Source organism: Anolis sagrei, chromosome 2, assembly GCF_037176765.1.
Source record: "Anolis sagrei isolate rAnoSag1 chromosome 2, rAnoSag1.mat, whole genome shotgun sequence".
Classification (NCBI taxonomy): domain Eukaryota; kingdom Metazoa; phylum Chordata; class Lepidosauria; order Squamata; family Dactyloidae; genus Anolis; species Anolis sagrei.
This window is the reverse complement of record NC_090022.1, coordinates 216,749,000-216,776,191: the sequence shown is the minus strand read 5'-3', so window position 1 is coordinate 216,776,191 and position 27,192 is coordinate 216,749,000. Positions and strand designations below refer to the sequence as shown.

Below are 27,192 nucleotides of genomic sequence, written 5' to 3'. Positions count from 1 at the left end.
ATCATATAATGAATGTCTTTAGCCATTTAGTATCTCGTCTCACCAACTACTTGACTAAGAATAGTTCAGCATATTGTATTTTCCAGTGCCAAAATAGTAAGTTTCTTAGTCATACCTGTGCTTCTTTATTACCAAATACCCAGGAGTTATTATCCATGCCCTTTGCTGCTTATGATGTTAATCAGTCTGATAAATTACTTTAGTGGTTCATAAAAGCATGACTTTATTCTTGCTAGCAGTGAAGCAAGAAGCAGCCTAATCTATAGCTAGTCACTGCCCAATACTTTTTAAAAATCAGGGTTTTTAAAAATAAGTTATGGGCAGGCTATACTATGGATTGAATCTGGTATAAGATACTGTATATACCCGAATATAAGCCAAGTTTTTCAGCCCTTTTTAAAGGCTGAAAAAGTCTCCCTCGGCTTATATTCGAGTGAGGGTCCTGATGGGAAGGCGTGGAGCTGAAAGAAGCCCTTCACCTACCTGCGAGAACCCTCACCTTTCCGCCTCTGCCGCCCTCTCAGCACAGCAACCCAGCTGGGAGAGAGAGAGGAGAGCAAGGCAAGTGCAGAGAGAGAGAGAGAGAGAACTCCGAGAGGAGGGGAGGAAGGGGTGCGTGGTTACTGTGTGGAGAGGGTGTGCGCCTGTGCTGAGCTCTCTGAGCTCTCTCTCAGCACTTGCCTTCCACTCCCATCCCAGTCTAGTTCCTCCCCTTTGTACCCCAGTCTTCACTATCCCCAGCCCCTCCCTCCCGCTTCCCCAGCTCCCTTTCCATCCCAGCATTTCCCAGGTTCCAGCCTGTCTTTCCCATTTCTCTGTCTTGCCCCTTGTCCCACCCCGTCTTTCCACTTTCCCAGCCCCCTTTCCCACTTCTTCGCTTGCTCTCTTCCCATTGCAATCCTTCCACCTTTCCAGCTAACATTCTGCAGAGGGGAGGAGAAGTGAGGAAGTTTTGAGACCCAGGGCTCCCGGTGGGGCTGCCTTCCTGCTTGCATTCCTCTTTGGAGCCAGCAGAGAAATTGCCTGGGGAAGACTGCAAAATGAGCAAGACTAGGGTTCAAAAGGCCTCCTTTTTGCACCCAGCAGCAGCCTCCCTTTTGCTCCCCAGTCTTGCTCATTTTGCAATCTTCCCCAGACACTTGCTCTGCTGCTGGCCCCGAAGAGGAAGGAGAGCAGAAAGGCAGGCAGGCAGCCATATTGGGAGGTCTGGGTCCCAAAACTCCCTCAGTTCCTCTACCCTCGGCAGAATCTTGACTGATTTGAAGTGGAAGAGGGGAGAGAGAGAAGCAGGGCATGCCTGCTGGGTAATGTAGTATTCTCTCTTTTCCTCCAAGCCAGCTCGTGTCCCTTCAGGAGGCTGCCCCCTGCTCAGATTCAGTGGGTCCTAAAGCAGGGAGAGAGGAGGAGGAGTTACCACCACTGCTTTCCCAAGGACAGAAGCAGCCCTGGGGGCAAAGCAGAAATCTGGCGTGGCTCCTCCTTTCTCTCTCCCTCCCTGTCTCTGCAAACAGCCTTTTCCCCAAACAAAAACGGACTCAGAGGTGAGCAGAGGGAACAGCCATCCAGACACACCTCCAGCCACGCAGAAACAGACAATCAACGCACCCTGGACAGATAGCTCTGCTTAATATAGTCCAGAGTAAGAAGGAGACTCTACCATGCCCCAAAGCAGCATATTCCAATTCTAAACAGCTTGCTCCCCTTTCTTCTCTCCTTCTGTCTTTTGAGGAAAAGTTGGAGCCTGTTTGTGTCTCTTTGGGGTTACCATGCTCTATTCATTATTATTGATTTGTTATCTTATTCTATTATAATTATTACATTTATTATTCTACCCTCATTATTGTTGTTATTAAATTTATTATTTTACTGTATTTATTATTTTATTTATTACATTTATTATTTTATTCTATTATTACATTTATTATTTTACTCTATTATTTTTATTATTTATTACATTTATTATTTTATTCTCTTATTGTTATTACATTTACTATTTTACCCTATTTATTATTATTGTTATTACATTTATTATTTTACCCTATTTATTATTATATTTATTTTTTTACTCTATTTATTATTATTACATTTATTATTTTACTCTTATTTATTATTATTGGAAGGATACATACTGGTAAGCACATTTACACTGAAGAAGGTTAGAATAATTATTTCATCAGAGTTGGACAGTCTTAAATTACAATTTTATGTAAATATTCAAAAACCTTTAACCTACTGATGCCTCAATTAATGTAATTTTATTGGTATCTGTTTTTATTTTTGAAATTTACCAGTGGCTGCTGTATTTCCCACCCTCAGCTTATACTCGAGTCAATACGTTTTCCCAGTTTTTGTGGTAAAATTAGGTGCCTCGGCTTATATTCGGGTCGGTTTATACTCGAGTATATACGGTACTTATTCTAAACTAAAGAACACATTAAAAATGAGTCATGGATTGGAGACATACCAAATTTGAAGACTTTATAATAGAAATAGGGCATGATATTTTCATGACATTTCCTTTCACAAAAATACACTTCATGGATACAATGATTTTTTTATGATACTAACAGGAAAGTTAGTAAGCTAGTTTTATTTAAGGATTTTCATTGGAGTGTGCACTGAAATAACATAACTAGTAGCTACTAGGTAACATGGTAAGTAGCATGTTCTTCTTATTAGTAGCATGTTGTCTCTACCAAGGCGTTCTTCCACCTATTATTTTAGTGGTTCAAATCTGGGGAACGGGGGTGAGCTCCCACTGTTAGCCCCAGCTCCTGACAACCTAGAAGTTTGAAAACATGCAGTTGTGAGTAGATCAATAGGCACTGCTTTGGCAGGAAGGTAATGGTGTTCCATGCAGTAGAGATGAGAAAAAGGGAAAATGAGTAGTGGAGGTATTCAATTACCTGTCCCAGGGGGTCAGTTTTCCCCCTGTTGCCCAGCTATGCCCTTGAGGTTTCCCTGACATGGTTTGATGTCCTTTTCAGGGCTTAATTTGCACTGCATCTTGATTTGTCAGCATGCCACCACAGTTTGAAGCTAGCTAGCTTCACACTAGATTATATGGCTGGTGTAAATATGCCCTTTACTCCATATACTTGCTTGAATGCTTGCTTGGCCATAGAAATCCCACTGGGCAAGTCACACTCTCTTAGCCTCAGAGGAAGGCCAGAAGAAACCCCACTGAACAAATCTTGCCGAAAGTCAGAAAGGCACACAACAACAACCCGATTCATAATGCATAAATACAAATGCCTGTACTTTGATATCAGAACTATATATAAGCTCACAATGTCTTTTGGTTTCCGATGTCCATGGCCCAACCAACATGTTTCCCTGTGTTCCCAAACACTCATGTTCAGAAGGTTTTTCAACTACTCATACCATTATTACCTTTCTGTTCATAACAGAGCACTCTCTAGAACAATATATGATATGCCTGAAACATATTATGGATGGAGAGGGAGGGGTTAAAACATGCAGAAATAATGAAAAACATCCCCTTACACAAAGAGAGAATCCATCATAACAATTCTTCTGTTCTCAGATTAATATACATAAGGGAACCAGCCTTAATTATTCCACACAAGTAAAGGTGTATGATTAATTAAATGACAACTCAGCAAGATAAGATGATTATCTATAATTAAATAAATGAGTTAAGCCATAATATATAAATTAAACCCTGGCAAAATTTTCTGACCTGAATGTGACAATTGGGCTTCAGTAACATGGGATCATATCCAAATGGGAAAGAAGTTCCAGCATGAAACATTTGGTCACATACTATTATATTGATTCACCCCTCAATCATTGACATAAATTGAAAGTGATATTGAAAGTATGTTCATGTTATTTCACTATGTAACCTGATAAGAAGTCATATAATTTACTAGTCCCCTCCCTCCATCCCTCTGCCCCTCATTCAAAATTCTAATATTAAATAACCTTGAATTTTTAGAAGCTGTGTGCGTGTTTAAATCACCTATCAACCTATGGTGATACTATGAATTTCATGAGGTTTTATCAGGCAAAGACTACTCAAAGGTGGTTTGCCGTTGCTTCCCTCTAAAATATATTCTAGAGCAGAGCTTATATAGGTATAAAAATAAGTATAAAAATCAAATATTTACTGATAATAAATCAGTATTTGCAAGCCTTGCTAAATAAGCTGATTCTCATTTTTATGAAGCATAGCTGAAGCATCTTCTGCAGTGTGCACTGTATACACTGCATGTTGCTGCTAACAGATTTGTGTGAATGATGTTTAGGTGGCATTCAGAAACCTTTGCCATTGCCAAATTTTTCATGACCCCAACGTTGAGCCAAGGGGACCCATTTGGAATTGGAAACCACAGTTTAAAAAGCCTTGGTCTAGATCACCCAGCATTCCTTGCTGGTTCCCCATCAAACTACTAACCAGCCCTGATACTGTTTAGCTTTCAAAGATCAGATAGAGTCTGATGCTTTCAGCATATTTAAACCTGATGTATGGAAACAGTATTGCTTTTTAGTGTTTTTTGCATCCAAAATAGAGTTGATGGGTGCTTACATTATGACAAGCTACTTGTTTCCCAATTATCTACATAATGTCCAAGATGCTTAAATAGTTGACAATGTGAATTATAGTTCAATTGTAGCATAAAATGCATAGATTCTCAGTATGTCAGATAAACATGAACAAATCACTTGAAGTTCAGAATCTTACAATAGCACTTTATAATGCAAGTGACACTGTGATGAAATGTGATCCATTCATTGGGTTAGATGTCAGACAGGGCAACTTACATTGCTTTATATATCTGTACATTTCACACAAAGAGTCTGTTCAAATATGACAAGGTGGCTTTTGCAAAATAATGTAGGGCTCATGGTATTATTATTTTTGGCTTGTTCAAGAAAACAGCAAAAAGAGCTGCCACCACAAGGGAGGAAATCAAACTCAACTACTCTAAAAAAGTACTAGTACCAACTAGATCCAGCTTCCAGGAATGACTGAGCAGGAACTATTAGTTATAGTCTACTTGCAGGGACGTCAGGGGAAGGCAACACCTAAAAGAGTTCTTGACCTGTTGCTATCTGCAATAAATTATAATAAAATCAAGCCTGGTCATTTTTCTTCGATGAAAGGAGGGAAAAGAACACTTGATTCAATATGTTCTCTCAACACACACATGTTGCATTAATGTTGGATTAAAACACATTGTGCTCTTTTAAAATATAATAATCCAAAAATTAGTAAGAACAGAAATAAAATATGTGATATAGTTCGTTGCTGCATGCCCCAGCCTTCCTTCACTAATCTCATCACATATTTATAGCTACAGTGAAAAGCAAAAGAGGATGTGTACGATTCCAGCTAGACTTCTTTCTCCTGCATCTACTATTGTTACTGTGAAGTTAGTGGGGCCCTGTATGAAGCAACAGAAACAACTCCTTTTTGCAACAGTAGCACTCCCCCTCTGGTTAAGGAGCAGACATACACAACTTGTCTTTGTAGTAGATAAGACTTTATACAAGGTATATTTACAGTATAGCAGAAGACTAGAACTCTTCTTCTCATCATCATCATCATCATATTTAATTACTTATTAATTGCCCTCCATCCGAGATGCTCTAGGCAATTTACAAGCTAAATTGTAAAAGATAAAAATACATACATACAGAAATTAATGATTAACATAGATCAAATGCTCTAGTGAAAAGCCAGGTCTTAAGTGCTAGAGTAAAAGGCCCTAAGTCATGCATGGCTCTCATATTGGGAGGCAAGGAATTCCATAAGGCAGGGGCAGAAATAGAAAAAGTCCTGAATCTGGTACTTTCCAAGTGCACTTCTCTAGGACCCGGTATATAGAGTAAGTCACGTTGGGCTGGTCGTTGCAACCTCTGATGCTGGGAAAAGGAGAGACTGTCCCTAAGGTACAATGGACCCTGGCCATAAAGAATTTTAAAGGTCAGAACTAGCATCTTATACAGACCACGGTAATCAGTTGGAAGCCAATGTAAGTGCTGTAGCACTGGTGTTATATGGCATTTCATGGAAGTTCTTGTGAGTAACCTGGCTGCCGCATTCTGAACAATACAGAGCTTTCAGGTCGTAGACATCGGAAGGCCAACATACAAAGCATGCAATACTCTAGCCTAGATGTGACTGTGGCATGGATGACTGTTGCCAGAGCCTCGTCAGATAGGTAGGGTGCCAATTGCCTCGCTTGTCGTAGATGAAAAAAGGCCTGTTTGCTGGCAGCAGCGACCTGAGCTTCCATTGTCAGCTGCGAATCCAAAACGACACCTAAGCTCTTAACAGTGGATGATGGAGATAGGGCGGCACCATTGAAGGTGGGCAACGGATGAGTCAGACATGTCGGGCGGCCATGCCAGAGAATCTCAGTCTTCACTGGGTTCACCTTCAGTCTACTAGCACGTAGCCAGTTCGACAGAGCCTCCAGACATAAGGTGAAGTTATCTGTTATTGACGTTGCTCTAGGCTCCAAGCGCAGAAGGAGTTGGGTGTCGTCCACATATTGGTAGCAGTTCAGGCCAAAACACCAGACCAAACAAGGGGTCTAACGTAGATGTTGAAGAGAAGAGGGGAGAGAATTTCACCTTGGGGGATACCACATAGAAGAGGGGATCTATCAGAGACTTGATCCATGTACTCCACGTGCTGACTCCGGTTTCGGAGAAATGAGTTGAACCAATTAAGGGCCTGACTGCAAACTCCAGACATGGCAAGATGGTGAATCATTAGATCATAGTCAATGGTATCAAACACTGCGGTAAGGACGAGAAGTACCAGTAGTGCCGATCCGCCGCTATCAGACTGGCGACGAAGTTCATCTGTAATGGCAACCAGGACTGTCTCCGTCCTATGGCCAGGGCGAATACCTGACTGGAAAGGGTCCAGGCCAGCTGTGTTATCCAGGAATTGTTGCAATTGTCCCAGTACAGCCCGCTCTATCACCTTACCTAAGAATGGCAGATTAGAGACAGGACGATAATTGGCAAGGGTCATAGGATCCAAGCTAGGCTTCTTTAACAAGGGACGAACCCTTGCCTCTTTTAGGTTGTCCGGGAAAACCCTCTGTTCAAGACAGCCATGATTATATTGCTCAATGGATCAAGAGGGGCACGGATCAAGGGAACAGGTGGTTGGTTTTGCAGCAGCCAGGATTCTGGCGATATCTTCCGTGTCAAGCGGAGTAAATCAATCGAAGATAGGCCCACTAAGCAGCCACAAAGTCTCCAGCTCACTCAAAGTGTTGACTGTGGGGGGCAGTTCCTGCTGAAACATGATGATTTTATCAGTGAAAAACTTCTGGAATGCCACAGCTGTAAGAGACATGGTTGTTAGGTTCTGGACTAAAGGAGCTGGACTGATCAAGGCACGAACAATTTTGAATAATTGTGCTGGGCGCAATCTGTGTTAATGCTGTGGATGAAGTCAAGATGGATGGGTGAGATCCTTGAAGTGACTGGATTGACCTTGAAGGAGCTGGGGGTGGTGACGGCCAACAGGGAGCTTTGGAGTGGGCTGGTCCATGAGGTCACGAAGAGTCAGAAATGACTGAATGAATGAACAACAAACAATGCTGTGGATTCTGGGCTTGGTCACAGATGTGAACTAGAACATGATTCATGAGAATTATTTATGGAAAGGTTATGTAGATATTTCATTACTTTCAGTGGAAGTGTAGGGTAGGACTGAAATATTAGCTTCACAGTATTATTCCAGGTGGACATGAAGCTGGGATGAACCCTGAAACTAATCAGGAAGACAAACAGATAACAAACAATAATTTTGGCCAAGGGAACTACCAAACTGCAACATTGGTTTCAGCCCCTGAGTTACTCACAACCCTGATCAATAGAGTTAGAGTTTATTTTTTTCATCAATATTGTATAAGGTTTCAGAGCTAAAAAAAGAAAACATGCACATGAGCAATATATACATAATAATTTTTACTTAAGGTCTATGTGGCCTGCAAAGAATGGAGATATAGATTATTTGATTTTTATGATGACATTCTCAAGGTATGGTACTGTATTCATAACATCAGACTGAGTGGCTCTGGGCAACACTTCTAGCATAGCTGAAATGGCAGAATGCAGCAATACATGGATGATACATCATCGATTGTCAAAATGGCGTTACTCAGATTATTTAAAACAGACAAGCTGAATTTGTAATTCTCACTTTATGCCAACAGAAGGATATATTTAATAAACAAGCAAACTGAGAAAAGCTTGGTTTCAATTATTTTAGCCTTGTTTGTTTAGCACTATAATTTGGCTGAGATTCCTGCTCTTTCCCCTTTTTGTTTTCTTGTCTTTTTTCTGATACGATGCTAAATGAATTTCTTCTAACATGAGAAAGAATATAGCATTATTCAATATATCATATTTACTTAAATCTAATGCTCACTTCTATTGGGTAAATTACATATCCTAAACTGAGGTATGCATTAGAGTCAATGGCAAATTAGAATCTTGCATGCAAACCCACCTGTACCCCTCTATCAGGCCACCCTACCTGCGTGACCGCATCTCCATCTACGAACCCACACGCTCGCTCCGGTCATCTGGGGAGGCCCTGCTCGTGATCCCACCTACGTCGCAAGCGCGCTTGGTGGGGACACGGGACAGGGCTTTCTCTATGGCGGCCCCCCGACTTTGGAATGCCCTTCCAAAAGAGCTCCGTCAGGCCCCTACTCTAGCAGTTTTCAGAAGGAACCTAAAAACTTGGCTGTTCCGATGTGCCTTCGCAGATTAGGAATCCCCCATCCCAAGTCCTAGAAGCACTTTAGCACAACCAATGTTGCTGCACACCGCACTTTTAATCCTACGTTCCTCCTGCCATCTCAGCACTTTTAACCCTGTACCCCATTGCACCGGCCGAACCAGTTTTAATAGTGTCTTGATGTATTTATGTATTGTTCATTGTTGTTATTTTGCTTAATTGTTTTTGATTTGCTTTGTTTATTGTTGTGTTATGTTTTTCTATTGTATTTTGTTTGAGGCTTCGGCCCGTGTAAGCCGCATCGAGTCCTTCGGGAGATGCTAGCGGGTACAAATAAAGTTAATAATAATAATAAATAATAATAATAAGGCCGGCAAACTTTCCATCCTTGGCCTGACAGAGGGGCACAGCTTCCCAAATGGCCTCATTCACAAGGCTTTCAAAACATTCCCCTCAGTTTTGAAGGCCTCGTGAATGATGCCTTGGTTGAGAGACCAAGGCTGGCAGCTTTCCCTTTGTCTGTAGGTTGTTCCAATGAGGGCAGCAGAACAACTAACAGGAAAAGGGAAACCATACATTACATTCAACAACAAATCATATTTTGCAATACACACTTCCAAAACTGAGTTGTGCACATTATATTCGAGTAAATTAATACAAAAAGTATAAAATCCTAAGGGCTACATGTTTCACAGGTAGTTGCAGAAGCATACTGATAAGACAAGTCATGCAATTAGTCTGGGATGGAAGACGATACCAACTTCAGTTAGATTATTTCATACATAAGTCTTCCATCCCATTCACACTGAAAGTTCGTAGTAAACTATCTATTTCCATTGATACAATGATATAAACCTTTTTGTATACAATTTCCCCTTCTCTATGGATTTTTGTATAACATTTTGATTAGAGAACTGCAATACAATATTCAGAGAAGTATGAAAATGAAAGGATAATCATACATCTGTTCCAGAACTGTGCATTATACAAGTGCCTGTTAAAAACAAATGAAATCTGCAATTGGATTTAGCACTTTTTGTTGAACAGAACTGGAAGAAGGTCTGAACTAATTGTAATTACACCATTGAACTTTATTGAGTGTCCTAAAGGAGATTGTATAGTGTGAATTACATTTGAAAATTTCACTGTTAATTGCTCCAAACTTCACAGTCTTGATCAAGTTTTATAATATGTCTTTAAAAGTGTGTAAAACATACTGAAAGTAAGGACTATTTTAGTAAAATACTTTTTAAACCAATAATGGGGGGCTGGGAGGTAGAACAGGGAAAGAAGTCATGCCCTTCAACTTTTCACAGAGGAAAACTGGGACATACAAAGCCAAGCAATATCAGAGTGTGAGCAAGGTGGTAATAGTTATTATTGAGGAAAGGCACATAAGCTAGGAGACTTTTTGAAAGGGTAAGATTCTGACCTTCCTGAGTTAATTAAGTCCAAACTACCATTGCACTTTGAACTCAGTTTAAATCAATGGAAGTCAAGAGGAAGGAGGGAATGGGACATTTTAAAGCTGCTGAATGGAAAAACAGATGATTATCAGTGTTGTCTCTACAAAATTGAGACAATGTGAAGATACAGGTTACAAACAACTTTTTAAAAAGATAAAAACTTTGGTTATCATTCCTATACTAAAATTCAAATATTTATAGCTTGAAATCATACACTATAGTTGGGTAGACTGTACAATCCTAAAATAAAACTCATTCCTTATAAAAAAATATGCCAACTGGAAACACAAAGATTTTGTTTGCTGTAGACAAGTGTAAGCAACATTACAGATATGTTTTATTTATTTATTTATTTATTTATTTATTTGATGCACTTATTAACCGCCATTCTCAGCCCATAAGGGCGACTCATGGCGGTGTACAGTACACATAAAAGACAATTACAAAAAAGCCAGTTTCAACAACATATAAACTAACAACAATTACAGACTACACTAAAAATCCGCTTCGTCTCATAGTGGAATCATAACCAGTCTCATATTCCTTGTTCCATTCCAGTTCTCTTTACCGTAATGTTTAGCACTTAATTAAATGCCCTCTCGAACAGCCATGTCTTAAGGCTTTTTCGAAAGGACATGAGGGAGGGTGCCTGTCTGATGTGTGCAGGGAGAGTGTTCCACAGCCGGGGGGCCACCACCGAGAAGGCCCTCTCCCTCGTCCCCGCCAGACGTGCCTGTGAGGCAGGCGGGATCGAGAGAAGGGCCTCCCCAGACGATCTCAAGGTCCTCGTGGGCTCGTAGGCAAGGTATTTTGGGCCGGAACCGTTTAGGGCTTTGTAGGCCAAAACCAGCACCTTGAATTGGGTCCGGTAGCAAATCGGCAGCCAGTGGAGCTGGGACAACAAGGGTGTTGTGTGCTCCCTGCCACCCGCTCCAGTTAGTAACATGGCTGCCGTGCGCTGAACCAGCTGAAGCTTCCGGGCCGTCTTCAAGGGCAGCCCCACGTAGAGAGTGTTGCAGTAGTCCAGGCGGGATGTGACAAGAGCGTGTACCACCGTGGCCAAGTCAGACTTCCCGAGATACGGGCGCAGCTGGCGCACGAGCCTGAGCTGTGCAAATGCTCCCCTGGTCACCGCTGAAACCTGGGGGTCCAGGCTCAGCAATGAGTCCAGGGTCACACCCAAGCTGCGAACCTGCGCCTTCAAGGGGAGTGCGACCCCGTCCAGCACAGGCTGTAACCCTATACCCCGTTCGGCCTTGCGACTGACCAGGAGTACCTCTGTCTTGTCTGGATTTAATTTCAGTTTGTTCGCCCTCATCCAGACCGTTACAGCGGCCAGGCACCGGTTCAGGACCTCGACAGCCTCCTTAGTAGCAGGTGGGAAGGAGTGACAGAGTTGGACATCATCTGCGTACAGATGACACCTCACCCCGAAACTCCGGATGATCTCACCCAGCGGCTTCATGTAGATATTAAACAGCATGGGGGACAGTATGGAACCCTGTGGCACCCCACAAGTCAAAGGTTGTGGTGTGGAACAGGAGTCCCCCAATAACACCTTCTGGGTGCGGCCCTCCAGAAATGACTGGAGCCACTGCAAAGCAATGCCCCCAAGACCCATTTCCGCAAGGCGCCCCAGAAGGATACCGTGGTCAACGGTATCGAAGGCCGCTGAGAGGTCTAGGAGCACCAACAGGGACACACTCCCCCTGTCTAGCTCCTGGCGCAGATCATCCACTAAGGCGACCAAGACCGTCTCGGTACCATGCCCCGGTCTGAAACCAGACTGTGCCGGATCCAGATAATCCGTGTCTCTCAAGAATACCTGGAGTTGTGAGGCCACCACGCTTTCCATGACTTTGCCCAAAAAGGGGAGATTGGAAACAGGCCGAAAGTTGTCCAATTTAGTGGGGTCCAGTGATGGCTTCTTCAACAGCGGCTTTATGATAGCCTGTTTTAGGCTCGCTGGAATCTTGCCTTCCCGAAGGGAGGCATTCACCACCACTGTTACCCACTCAGCCAATCCCCCTCTGGCCTCCCTCGGAAGCCAGGATGGGCAGGGGTCTAGGATGGACGTGGTGGGCCTCATTCCTCCAAGTATCTTGTCCACATCCTCGGGTTTCACAAACTGAAAAGAATCCATCAAAATAGGACAAGCAGGTGCTCTTGTTACATTCTCGGAGACTGCATCTAACGCGGCGTCCAGCCCAGAACGGATCAAGGTGACTTTGTCTGCAAAGAACCGAGCAAATGCTTCACAGCGCGCGACCGAATTGTCACGGCTCCCACCTGCAGTGGTGGGAGTTAAAAGACCTCTGACAATCCGAAACAACTCCGCCGGACGGTTCTTTGCAGATGCAATAGTGGCCGCAAAGAAAGTTTTCTTTGCGGCCTTTATTGCCGCGGCATATGCCCTAAGAAAGGACACAAACCGTGCTCGGTTTGACTCGCTCGGATCCGAACGCCACACGCTCTCTAGTTCCCTCTTCCTTCGCTTCATCACTGCCAGCTCCTCAGTAAACCAAGGGGCTGGTTTAGCTCGGCTACTTGAGAGGGGACGTTCCGGAGCAATCATGTCAATAGCCCTGGCCATCTCCCCATTCCAGAGAGCCACCAAGGCTTCGACATGGTCACCTACCGAGGTGGCGGGAAAATCCCCAAGAGCCGTCAGGAATCCATTCGGATCCATCAGCCTCCTGGGGCGGACGATCTTAATAGGTCCTCCACCTTTGCAGAGGTTAGGGGGCGCAGTGAGCCTAAATCTGATCAGGAAGTGGTCGGTCAATGGCAACGGAGAGATGGAAAACTCCTCTGTCACTCATTTTTCTGAAAACAGAGAAGAATTTTGACTTCTGTCTCTTAGATGGTGATATACATCTATCTGCTATAAATCACAGAGTGGAAACCATGCCTTGATATTACAATAATTATATTATATCTCCCCATTAACTACTATAATTAATACATATTTTCTTTAACAAAACATTTTAAGGGTGAAAATATAGGGTGCTTTTGTAATTCTTGTCTGTATCTACTGCCTAAATCTCTACCAGTGAAACATTCTCATAAAAGAAACCAGCATTTTATAAAGGATACTGAAATATTTCACCTCAAATGAAGTATTCTTCTTGAGACCAGAAAAATAAGCAACATAAGTTACTTTGGGGGTGAACTTGTTTTTATCACTAGCAAAATTATCTCTCTAAAATATCTGATGAACATTAGAGGGTAATTAGACATACGTTGGTTAAATCAGAACAAAAGATTGTGTATTCCAAAGGTAAAACGATGCACAGATGTTTTAATCAGGAATGCTATAAAATCCACTTAAATAATTATTGTGCAAATAAGGTTTATTTTGAGACATTCCATATGTGGCCACATGGCGTTAATTAGGAAAGAACTTGTGTGAGTTTCTGAAAGTCAAACTTGGCAGCTAGGCAGTTACTATAGTTATGCCCCATGTTGTAAAGAAATACATCACTGAAAAGTTTGTCTACTAAAAAGAAGTGAATACAATTATGGGAAATGCTTTGTGTGTTATTGCATGGCATGGGTTTGGACTGGATAGCCCTTGTAGTGTCTTCCTCTCAGAATTGAGGTCACACAGAAGATCCACATCCCGGGATTTGGCAGGGGGTGGTGGCTACATGTTTTTCAGCGCCCAGTGCCCAATTTCCCTCTAAATTTACCAAAGGAGCCTGGCTGCCTGATTTTTAAAAATGATTTTTATTAAGTGTTTTCCAAGCTGGGAGTACATCCAAGTTTCAGAAATCAGTAACTTAGACTTAAACATTACATTAAAAAGAAAAACACAGAATAGGGGTTGCGGAGGTGGAGGGAGGTTCAGGAGGGGTAGGGGGGGGGGAGTGAAGGGGTAGAGGTGGATGGGAAGATGTGGGGGCTAGGGAATGGGTCACAGTAGAGTTCTTGGTCTTGTTCATCCCTTTTGCCCCAAAAAGAAACTTTAATGTTGTATTCTCCTAGTCATAGTTCTTACATGTCTAAGTCTGGTTAATCTTGAAATATTTTTTGATTGGAGACCAGTTTGTCCTGGCTATCCCTGTCTTCTGTTTATTTTCCAGGTACCTGGTTGCCTGATTTTGATGCATCAGAAGCTTTCTCCGAGAGGTATGTTTACAGGAGAAATGGGGGGCTGAGAGGGGAGGATGGGGAGCCATCCTGTTGTTTTGCACTCTTAGAGTCCAAAGAATCGAGATGACAATGTGAATCGACCCCCAGGATAGTGGCAGACCTGAAAGTCAATCCCTACAGGCCCAACATCTGAAAATATCCAGGACTTACAGTAAGGTCTGGATTTTTTCAGGTGTTCTTTTTAATACAGACTAAATCAGGATACCTCAGGCCTCTCCCACACACTTGAATAAAATCCCACATTTTCTGCTTTGAACTGGAATATATGGTAGTGTGGACTCAGATAACCCAGTTCAAAGCAGATATTGTGGGATTTTCTGCCTTGATATTCTGGGTTATAGACCTGTGGGGGAAGGACCCCCAGTGTACTCTAGATTAATCCAGATTAAGTGGAGGCATCATTTGGACCTCAGGTTAATTCAAAACCCATCATGGGTTTTTGGGCCTTTGTAGAAGGACCCTTAGTTACATTCCAGCTGGACTACTATAATGCCCTCTTACATAGTACTCCTTCTGGAGAGTGTTTGGAACTTCAAATGGTCCAAAGTGCAATACCACTGTTGCAACAGCTGATTTTTTCTGAGCACAATTCAAAGTGCTGGTACCCTTACAGACCTATACTCCTCAGGGCCAGGTTAATTGAAAGGATTAATTGTTGTTTTGGTGTTTTTTTTTTGTTTTTTTTTTTTTGCTTCTGTGACTCTGTAAGAATTATAAATGTTCTAGGAAGTCTTCCTATTGTAATAAATATGCCAACGAATGTGACATTGTGTTCCCATAAATATGAGGCTGCTGAAAAATATTCCAAAATCTACCAGATATATTGCTAACGCAAAATAAATTATTATGTTTCTGGCTGTGAAAATGGCATAGCTCCCGTCCTTTTCAATATATTACATGACTGCCTGTATCTGCTAATTACATCGAGACATAGACTCAGGAGCTGCTGAAAGCCTGAAAGGCTTTCAAGATCTTAAATAAAAAAAAACGTACAAGCAGTGAGCACTTCTAGGCAGTCACACTGTTAATTCTAAGAAGGAATCAACAATACATGTTTTGATTAAGTAGGAACAAAACAGAGGAATCTCTAAAACAGGGAGACATGAATTCACAGAACAATGAAGCTAAGTATATACATTTCTCTGTGCTTGCTCTTATTTTTTTTAGCTACTTCTTATGTTACACAATGCATTAATCATATTCAGATGCAAGAAACAAAAGATCAATTAAAATTGGTGATATATAGAGTAATATATCTGAGTCCCCTTCGGGGTAAGAAGGGTGGCATATAAATGTAGTAAATAAATAAATAAATAAATAAATAGTAATAGTACATATTTTTGGTTTCCTAACTCTCTGTAAATGTGTGTGCAACCCAGTTCTAATGTAGCAGAAGAAAACTACACAGCTTATTTCAACACACATCTTTCCCTACCTAAGATTCCAGTGAGTAAGAAAAACATCATATATTGTTAACACGCAAAAGTCATTTTTCATCTAGAAAGTTAGTCACAAACCTATATAGTAACATAATGTTCTTGAAAGATGAATCCAGATTGTCATTATTTGTCTTGGGGTAGGTGGAACCTTGCTGCCATCTGGTGGAATATGAAGCTTTTTTCCTGTTGTGCTTTTAAAATGTAAATAGTGATGCAATTCATAATAAAGGCATATGTCCATCTTCAAGAGAACGGAATATCAAAATGAGGTTATTGGTGTGAATTAGGTTCCTGTATATATGTGTCCTGTATACTCTGATGATGGTGGTGGTTAATCATTAGTTTCTTCCTTCTCCTCTGGTTAATGGTACTCAGGTGCAGGAACATGGTTCATTATAGGTCTTAAATCGAAAGTGGTTGCTCTTCACATGTATGGACTGCAAGGAAACGCTCTACACTATGTGCAAGATGCCCACATGATTTGGCAACCTAGAAAGGGGAGGGGGTGTCTGAGGCTGGATCTACACTTCCCTATATCCCAGGATCTAATTCCAAATTATCTGCTTTGAACTGGATTTTATGAGTCTACACTGCCTGATAATCTGGGATATGCAGATAATCTAGGGATCAGATCCTGGGCTATAGGGCAGTGTAGATCCAGGCCACTTCTATACTGCCATATATTTCAAATTATCAAAAATCCACATTATCTGCTTTAAACTAGGTTATATGAGTCTACACTTCCATATAATCCAGATCAAAGCAGATAATCTGGATTTTATATGGCAGTGTAGAAGGGACCCTAGCCTGACTATCAGGAGAAGTTATATGCGTTGAAGCTCCTATCCAATTCTGACTACTGCTCTCCATGTGTAGAAAGCTAGGACAGAGAGGTCAGGACAAGCAAACATGCTCCGTTTGCTCATACATTCAGTTAAATCTATGTGGGATAGGGATAGAGTGTGTTTGCAAGTTATAAAAAATAATATAAAACTATTTCAGCCTATGTTTTGAGAAGAAAAAGGACACAAACCAATTAAGTCATGTAAAATTGGGTTTATATATCTGGGAGAAAGAACTCTTGTCTGTTTGAGCTAGATGTGAATGTTTTAACTGGCCACCTTGATTACCATTTGATGGCCTGGCAGTTTTTAGGTGTGGCTTGTTACTGACTGGGAAATTTCCTTGTTGAGAGGTGACCAGGTGTTCCTGATTGTTTCCTGGCTGGAGTTCCCCTGTGTTTGAGTTTTGTTTTTTATTTACTGTTATAATTTTAGAGTTTTTTAGTATTGGTAGCAAGATTTTGTTCATTTTCATGGTTTCTTCCTTGCTGCTGAAATTGTCCACATGCTTGTGGATTTCAGTGGCTTCTCTGTGTAGCCTGACATGGCTCAAACTCAAACACAGGGGTATTTTTCTGGGCAAGTAAAGTCTGTCGACATCACTATGTGGGTGTAATGAGTAGTAGATTGTCATCAGTTTTCTTGTTTTTCTGTCCAGATCATCCAGCTCTGCTTATGTTCACTTCACAATTCCAGCAGTGTATGTAATGACGGGGATGGCCCAGGTGTTAATTGTATTTCCGCAATTTAATTTGCTCTTCAAACCTTTCTGACTCTTTGCTAACCACATTTTTCACATGCCCATGCTTGATATTGTCCAACAGTAGTATACCCAGATATTTATAGGCTTCAGGCTGATTTTATAGTTTGTTCGTTTGACATCTATATGCCCTCACTGTGTATCATTTTCCCTTTCTTTAATGTCATTGTGACACTTTTGTCTAAGTTGAACTCCATACTGATGTCAGTGCTGAAGATTCTGACTGTGTTGGTCAGTGACTGGATTTCAGTTTCTGATTTTCCGTAAAGCTTTAGATCATCCATGTACAGCAAATGGGACATTTTTGGTGAATTTCTTGCTGTTTGGTAGCCCAGGCTTATTTTCTGTAGAATTACTGACAGTGTGATCATTGCAATGATGAACAGCAGTGGTGACAGTGAGTCGCCCTGGAAAATTCCTCTCTTGATGTTAACAGTTCCATAGCTTTCATTGCCCACTAACAACTCAGTTTTCCATTGTTTCATTGCATTTTTGGTGAACTTTCTAATATTTTCACAAACCCTGATGACATCTAGACATTTGATAATCCAACAATTTGGCAGTAAGTCAAATGCTTTTTTTTGGTAATCAATCCAAGTTGTATAGAGGTTTGTTTTGTGTCTTTTGCAATTCTCCAGTATCATTTTGTCAATTAGAAGTTGATCTTTCATGCCCCTACTTCTTCTTTTATTGCCTTTTTGTTCTACTGGCAAGATGTTATTTTCCTCCACATAATCCTGGATTTGATCAGCTATTATTCCTTTCAGCAGTTTGAACATTGCAAGCTATTATTATTATTATAGCCTTGCTGCACATTGACACAACACAGTACATGTAAACTAAATCTGAATCAGTGTAAGAGAACATCTTAATACATTCATACAGTAAAGTGTATTAAGACATTGGGGGAAAAATATTTACATCAGATAGGACAGGGTCAGTTTACACATTTCATGAGGCTTGCTCTTTGAGTTGTAGTTTGATGCTGTCTTTCAGGCTCCCTTGTTAGTTCCCCCTTTGAATAAAGGATACAATTCAGAAGTTCACTATGAAGGGAACTTTGCCCTGACCATGCCTATTTATAAATCCTATGGCAGAATTTCATCTGCCCTGCTTATTTTGAGTAAAGTTCAGCTCAAAAGGGATCTGGCCTTTCCACCTTCTTCACTGACAGACAAGAGTTTCCCATTGCATTTCTTTTAACAACTATAACAATATTTCCTGAATTACTGTCTACTATTTCCTGTCACTTAATTCTTTTACAAAGCTGAGAGGTATAGACTAAATGTAATGACACCCTAGGCAATTGTTTAAAAACACCTATTGTATCTTTAAATGTAACTGAAAAGTGTCAGCTTTTGGCAATCTGGAAGGCTGTTGCTTTCACAATGTGTTTACATAATGGAAGGCATAATTCAAAGTATTAGTGTGGAATGTGTCTTAAGATACAAGTGTTAAAGAAAGAAAAATGAATGCAAGTAAGTTAAATAGATTCAAAAAGAGGATAAATGAGGCACTGATACATGTAGCGGGGGGGGGGGGGGAGGGTGGGATCGCACACAGAAGTCAGGTCACAGCCTCACACCAATTTCTGAATAATCGGGCACTGAGACCCAATGCATTGCTAATGTGATTTATCAGCAGTGCACAGAACTGAAAAATGGCTGATGCACTGGGAGAAGAGTAAGTTTAATTAAGTCCTGGCATCTAGCATTCTTTGGCAGGACGCAACCTTGACTGAATTAGGAATTTCAAGATGACTGGGAAAATTCTGTAAAGGAGGCAGCTTGTCTGGAGACAACTTTAAAATCATTTTGTTTGGGCCCTTTAATTAAGGCAAGAGTTGTGGTTGCATACTTCTTGGCTTGCAAATCCTTTGGGGATCGGCAAGAAAGATCAATGAGGCAAGTAGATGCAATTAAAAGAAAGGGCCTGAGGCCACAGGTGGATTAGATCTGTTTCAGCATTTTGTGAATCTGACAACTTAAAGCTAATGGATCTTCCTGATTACACAGACAAAGAAGATGAGCCATTGCTTGGGGTGTAGTTAAGATGATGAAGATTAAATAGCAAGCCTGCATATTAAAAACAACAATAACACCCCTTGCACCCTACTTAATCAAATGAGGAGGTATCCAGACCATGAAAGATATCCTTGGCAACAAATAACAAAATCCTGTAACTTTTCTTTCCATGAATACATGATCAAATCAAGGATTCTGCATCCACAGAGTGCCTCATCCACAGATTGAAAACACCCCCCTCTAATAGTCCTACCCCAACATTCCAAAATCAACCCTTGATTTTACCATTTTATATAAGGGATAACATTACCACACAATGGAATTTTGGTATTCACAAGGTGTCCTGGAAATAAACCCCAGAGGACACCAATGGCCCACTGTACTGCATAGCATGATCAAGCAGTTAGAATCATAAAAGCAGAGGATCATAGAGTTGGGAGAGACCAGAGGGCCATCCAATCCATACTGCCATGCAGGAACATACAATTAAAGTGCTTCTGACAGATGACTATTTAACTTCTGCTTAAAACCTCCTGAGAAGAAGACTCTACCACACTGCTCTCACCATCACGAAGTTCTTCCTAAAGTTTAGGTGGAATCTTTTTTTCCTGCAGTATGAATCCATGCTCTGTGTCCAAGTCTCCAGAGCAGCAGAAAACAAGATTGTCCAATCCTCAATATGATATTATGTCCCCTCTCAGTCTTCTTTTCTCCAAGCTAAACATACCCAGCTCCATAAGCTGTTCCTCATAAGGGCTTGATTTTATCATTTTGGTTGTTCTTCTCTGGAAAAGCTACAGATTGAATTGTGATGTCCAGAATTAGACACAGTAATCCAGATGAAGTCTGAACAAAGCAGAATAGAATGCGATCTCGACACTACTTCTCGATGCAGCCTAGAATTGCATTGGCTTTTTTTTTTTTGCTGCCATATCACTCTGCTGACTCATGTTTGGTTTGGAATGTACTAAAACTCCTAGATCCCTTTCACATGGACTGTTTTCAAGCCAAGTGTTCTCCATCCTATATATGCGCCTTTCATTTTAATTGCCAAAGGGTAATACTGCACATTTCTCCTGGTTGAAATTAATTTTGTTAATTTTGGTCCATCTCTCTCTCTAATTTGTTAAGGTCATTTTGGATTCTGATTCTGTCCTCTGGGGTTTTAGCTATCCCTCCCAGTTAGAAGGAATTATATTTATGTAGAATGACAGGTAATTAGAAAATAATGCGCAGAAAACATTCAATAATAATAATAATAATAATAATAATAATAATAATAATACACTTTATTTATAACCTGCTACCATCGCCCCAAAGAGGACTCGGTGTGGCTAGCATGAGGCCAAGCCCAAAATAATACAACATAATAAACACACAGTAACAAAATACATCATAACAAAATATAAAATAACAAAATCAACAATATAAAACAGCATAGTAAAACCAGACACAGAGGGCGGGCCGAATGTGTGAGCTAAAATGTTAAAAAAGTTAAAACCCTGGGTGAGATAGGGATAAAAGTGCATTTGTAGGAAAGGAGCCCAACAGGGAGGAACCATGGGATTTAGCCATTTTTTTTGGGGGGGGGGGATGATTTATTCTGAGGGCAGCTGTAGACTAAGACAACCAGATGGGTTGAATCGTCATTCTCCAAAAGCACAACGGAATTGCCAGGTTTTTAGGTCTTTCTTAAAACCATCTAGAATGCATACATCAGACATCCCCTACTCAAAAAAACCCTACCTATCCTAGCTCTGATATTTCGTTTGCTTGAACCTCAAAAATTGGGATCCTCAAGCCAGAACAGCATGTGCTGAAGCAAATGCCAAACAAAGTTATCAAGACAATCAGAGAAGGTAAATCCAGAGAGAAAAAAATCCATCGTCATCATCACCATCATCATCATCACCATCATCATCATTTCAGATAGATTCAGGCTGGGTACCCCAGGATCTGATCCCATGGATTATATGTGTCTCCATGAGATGGATTATATATGTCTCCATTGTTATATAACCCAATTCAAAGCAGATAATCTGGATTTTATATGGCAGTGTAGAAGGCGTCTCAATTAACCATACAGGTAGCATTGAAGTGTGAATATACTAGTTCTCCCCATTGCTCATAGAATATCATTGTTTCGCTAGTGAGCAGGTTTAAGATTCTCCTTGAGGAACAAAAAAGAAGGGATAGCTCGGGTCGTTTTGAAATTGATAGAAAAATAGCTGGGCAATGAAACCTACTAAAAAGGACATAAGGAAAACATGGCTTCTACATACACTTCTACAAACATGGCTTCCACTCTCACTATGATTTATGGGCTCTGATTCTACTGAAGGTTTGAGGCAATTTCCAGATTTTAAAAATAATTTCAGATGGGTGACCTGTCTCACCTTGGCTCAGCTTGGAAATGAGTCAAGACATGAACCAATAAAATTGGAAAACTGGTTCTTTTATTTCTGAAATGATCCTGTACCCGCTGCCATGTCACTGAGGAAAATAGGTCTGAGCAACATGAATGTGTGATCAAAAATGGTGTAGCTATGCAACAAGGGGACAAAAAAACTAAGAAAAAACCTCTCAATACTTTAAGCAGTTAAATGTCAGCATATACATTCACTGCAGCATAAAAACAAATCTATAAATATAATTAACATAATTAACATAACTAACAATAAAAACACATTATACAGTCTGTTCAAAAATAAAAATGTCTTTATCAGATCCTGCTCAAATGTATACTTTTTTCATGAAGCCATGTGTACGCATAAACAACCTCTGAATCTACCAAATGCATCTAGCACTCCCAGTCCAATTCTACCTTTCAGCTTAATATATGTTGTCTTTTTAGTTGGCTCATAAAGGTATCCCTGTTTTAGTGATTTTGGATATTTCATAGTGTTTATGTTATCATAAATGGGAGGGGGCATGGGGTGGAGATTAATGGAATAAAACTAATTTGGGAGAAAAATATGATTGACATAAATAAATTATATATTCCAATGGCTTTCAGAACATCTCACTATGGGCCCTTCCAGACCTAGCTAAATCCTGAGAGGAACTGTGACATTAAATCCCAATTCCTCCTGGGATTTCATCCCCACCCTCACCTCCAAACCTGTGCTTTCGCTGGGGGGGGGGGTGTTGTTGCATGCCTCCCCAGCCCCCCAAAACCCATCTGGGGCTTGCCAGCAGCACAGACCATTCCAGAGAGCTCTCCAGCTGTGAGAAAATGATGTGTCAGGAGGTGAAGGGGGAAGCGTACCTGTCCGAACGCATCTCCTTCTACATCCCGCCTCGGAGTTTAAGATCTTCTGGGGAGACCCTGCTCTCGCCCCACCTCTATCACAAGTGAGTTTGGAGGGGGCGAGGAGCAGGGCCTTCTCGGTGGTGGCCCCTCACCTGTGGAATTCGCTTCCCGGGGAAATTAGGTCATCGACATCCCTCCTCTCGTTTAGAAGGAAACAAAAATGTAGACATGGGACCAGGCCTTTGGGCAATCTGGCAGACAGACAAAGGACAATGACGACTAGAATTGGATAGGATTATGACAATGCGGAATGAACTTACAGATTTTGAGCTTGGTGAACATTGATCATTAGATTGATTTTTATTAGTTGTGTTGTATAACTGGATTGTTTTAATTGTTGCTGATATATATTTATCTTACTATTGTATTTCTGGCATCGAATTGTGCCTTCTGTAAGCCGCCCTGAGTCCCCCCTCGGGGGTTGAGAAGGGCGGGGAAGAAATGAGCGAAACAAACAAACAAACAAATAAATAAGGAAGAGGAGATGGGGTCTTTGGGCTCTTTGAGCTTGAAGTACTGGGATTGATGTGCGGATTGACCCACATCAATCCTCAGGATTTTTCTAGGTTATTTTTTTAATCCTGAGAAAATTGGGAAATTTCAGTTTTCTCCAGATTTTTTTAGTTTTACCTGAGGCATCATTTGGATGCCTCAGGTAAAAGTGAAACAGATCCCTCATTTAGGGCCTGTCTAGAAGGGCCCTAAACTATACTGCCAGTAAAACCAAGCCTTAAAATGTAAAATATATTCAAAATCTCAAAAAACAAACAAGCCTGTAGACATATTATAATAACATTGTCATCCACTGACAAATTTAAGAACAATAAAAGGAAGATCCCTCTTCTGTCACACAGCTATTTTGTTGAATTTGCTCTTGCAAGGTGCAGTGATCACTGTTGACTTATGGTGGTAAAGGAGATACTACAACAATAAATGAAGAATAAAATTATTAGGTCTTTATTTATAATCATGTTTATAAATATTTCCAGAATTATAAGCAATATATCTCCATATACAAGCTACTGGAGGGCTGAGGAGTATGACATGATGTCTTTGTTGTGAACATCTAAGGCTGGATCTATACTGCTCTATATTCCAGGACCTGATTGCATATTATCTTATTTGAACTGGTTTATATGAGTCTACATTGCCAGATAATCTGGGACAAACAGATAATCTGGGATCAGATCCTGTGATATAGGGCAGTGTAGATCCAGCATAATTGACATTTTCTGAACAGGGTGTTGGATTAGAGAGGTCTTCCCTATTGAAAACAAGTGGCTCTTTTCTTTCTTTATAGAACATGGGAGGGGTGGGGGGTGGGTTGGGTTCCACACAGCCATATAACCCAGAATATCAAGGCAGAGAATCCCACAATATCTGCTTTGGATTGAAATATCTGAGGGCTTTTCCACACAGTCCTATAACTCAGAATATCAAGGCAGCTAATCCACAATATCTGCTTTGAACTGAGTTATCCGAGTCCCTCGGTCATATATTCCGGTTCAAAGCAAATAATGTGGGGTTTTATACGGCTGTGTGGAAGGGGGCCATGTCCACAGTGTCATATATTCCAGTTCAAAGAAGATAATGTGGGATTACATTCAGTTGTATGGAAGGGGCCTGGTGGTTGGAAGGCTTTATTCACCAAACAGCCAAAAGAGTAGCAAACTGGATCTTTCATAGCCAAGGACAAATGCTACTCAGAACAGCTGGCAATTATATTCACATTCAGTTATGGAAGAAGGGTTATAAGTGGGATGACCCAGGCACATATACCCCAACACTTATTTTGGGGCCAATCTGTTCTGCTTAATGTGAATGTGGCAGCTCTGTTTTGTTGAAATGTATATTTGTAATGTATACATTGAGTTAATTTAGAAACTTTCACATTACTACAATCAGTGGATTTTGGTCTCCACAGTTTTAGGGGAACCTATTTTTCTTTCCATTTGGGAAATGTCACAACTGTCCCCACTGGCCTACGAAAAAGCCTGAAATTTGAAGGACAATCCAGACTTTCCCCTGAGCTTAGGTAACATGGCAAGGCAACATTAAGAGGCCTTGTTCCACATTCCTACAGATCTGTTTATGTGGCAATTGGCTGCCATAGGGCTGATTTTCATCTGCACCAAGCTAAGTGGTCAGTGTAGATGGGCCCCCAAAAGAAAATAGTTTTCTGCAGTGGGAGAGGGGGCTATGGAGGAAATATGGAGACCAGAAGTAAATGGATCAATGATTCTTGGCAGAAAAGAAAGAGAATCCCAGGTGCACCTACAAGGTCAATGATATAGCTGTCAGCCTGTTTTGATATCCACATGGAGTATGGGACACAGTTTGACCAATAGCCCATAAACTGAAGTGTTGCCAAACAAGTTGTTGGTGGTCCTTGTTTCTTTATGTTAAAGATCTAAGCAACACCAGAAAGTTAAATAAGCAAAACTACTGTCCCTGCACTAAGGACACTAGAGATGTGGCCAGGCAATAGTTAATACAATTCACTGAAATGTGTGTTATCACTTACGTGTCTAAAAAGATCTTGTCTCTTGTCTCCATATGTCATGATGCTGGGACACTGTGAAGGATTTTCGCAGTGGAAAAAAGTTCTGAGACTGGCTCATATGGGAGAAGAGGATTTTTAAAATAGTCTGCTTTCAGGCCTTTGGGGGCTTTTAAAAATCAGAAGCAAGATTGTTGAGTTGACAAAAGAAGAAAGCAGCAGCATCCATTTGATTACGTGTTAATGTTGTGGTTGTGTGCCTTCAAGCCATTTACAACTTTTGGTGACCTTAAGGTGAAATATCTGCTATGCTTTTAATAATACTATTTCAGGCACCAATTACTTCATTTCTGAACCAATCTGTAAATAGTTTGCTTTGTTTTAAAGCTAACGTGGGGATTTTTTGGTGTTTTCCCCAAGTCCTTATTTTATGGTATTTTACATTCTGTTTTCATTAAAACATAATTTTAACTGCAACACAAAATTTGAAAAACTGAAAAATACAGGATAATTGCTTTCCAGTTCATTTATCAATTCCGGAAGTATGGTTTCAGTGAAGTTGTATTAAATTGCAAACAAATTGCTACCGAGTTCTTACCCCATTCATTCAACCTAAACCTTAAGAGATAATAAAGTATTTTTGCTTTGTTAGTACATTTTCCATATGTTTTTCATATTGTATCTAATAGATTTGAGCATTGTATTGCTAGATTTGAGCAACCACTAGTCTGTGCTGTTGTATAAGGAATACATACATACACATTTATCGATAAAAATAATGTATAAATACAGTAGCTATACAAATAGCCATTCAGACTGTACTATGTTCCAATGTGATTCTGAGATTCTGTCCAGTATTTCTGTGTTATTACACAGCAACCAAGCATCAGATCAATTTGGAGCAAAACAATTACAAGAATTCCATTTCCTGGTTGTATAATATTCAATGTTAAAATTAAATAACATAACCAGAAAATGTGTGGGTGGATGAAGATAGTAGATGAAGGGGAAAGGAGGGAAAAGTGAAATAATTGATTTAAACACCTTTGCACAGGTAACATACCCCTCCTTTTTACACATAAACTGATATACTTCCTAACAGTATTAGTTTGGTCCTTTATGTTTACATTTTGTTTTTACAGTGTGCAATAATAATGAATTGAAGACATCACTTAGGCCTCTTCTACACTTCTATATAAAATCCAGATTATCTCTTTTGAACTGGATTTTATTGCAGTTTAGACTCCTATAATCCAGTTCAAATCAGATAATCAGATAATATGATACTCTGGATTATATGCAATGTAGAAGGGCTTTATTCAATGAAGAAATGTAGTTGCAAATATACTTCTCCAGTTAACTATAAGCTTTTGTGTATCTTTTTGTAGTGTTTACTGAGTCTGTGCACATCATAGATTAAACTAAAGATATAAAAGAGAATTCAAGTTGTTTGTGCATTATAGTATGCAAAATAATTCTATCAACATATAAAATAAATAGGGAGGGTATTTTTTCCAAGTTCAGCATTGTTTGTAAGACCCATGGGGAGCTGGTAATGAAATCATGTCATGAAATATGGGCAGGGGACAAGATTCTGAAAGGGAGAAAAATCATGAGATTTTAAAATTATAAGCAAAAAATTGAAAACAAGTGAAGTGTTATTTTATAATGAGCATTAAAATCCTCATAACAATAACAAGTCCTCTTGATTACTGCCTGCACAATATCTGAAGGACTGTAGTATTGTTCCAGCATATGGCATATGGCCTTACTAGAAATACTGGCTCATGTATCAAAACTAATGACGGTAACCTTGGAATTCCCATGTGAAAGGCAACCCATGGTCTTTAACACCACAACCTGCTTTTTTTCTCCCTAGATACACACATAAACTTAAGGATAAAAAGCCTCATATACTGAAACTGAAAATCCTATATGTTATAATTTGTAACC

At 40.4% G+C, this 27,192-nt stretch overlaps 1 protein-coding gene across 46 annotated transcripts in view; it reads right to left on the bottom strand.

The window, feature by feature from the left end:
* PTPRD (protein tyrosine phosphatase receptor type D) overlaps positions 1–27,192 on the bottom strand; it is a 1,485,253-nt gene that overhangs the window by 1,071,586 nt on the left and 386,475 nt on the right. The window lies entirely within an intron of this gene.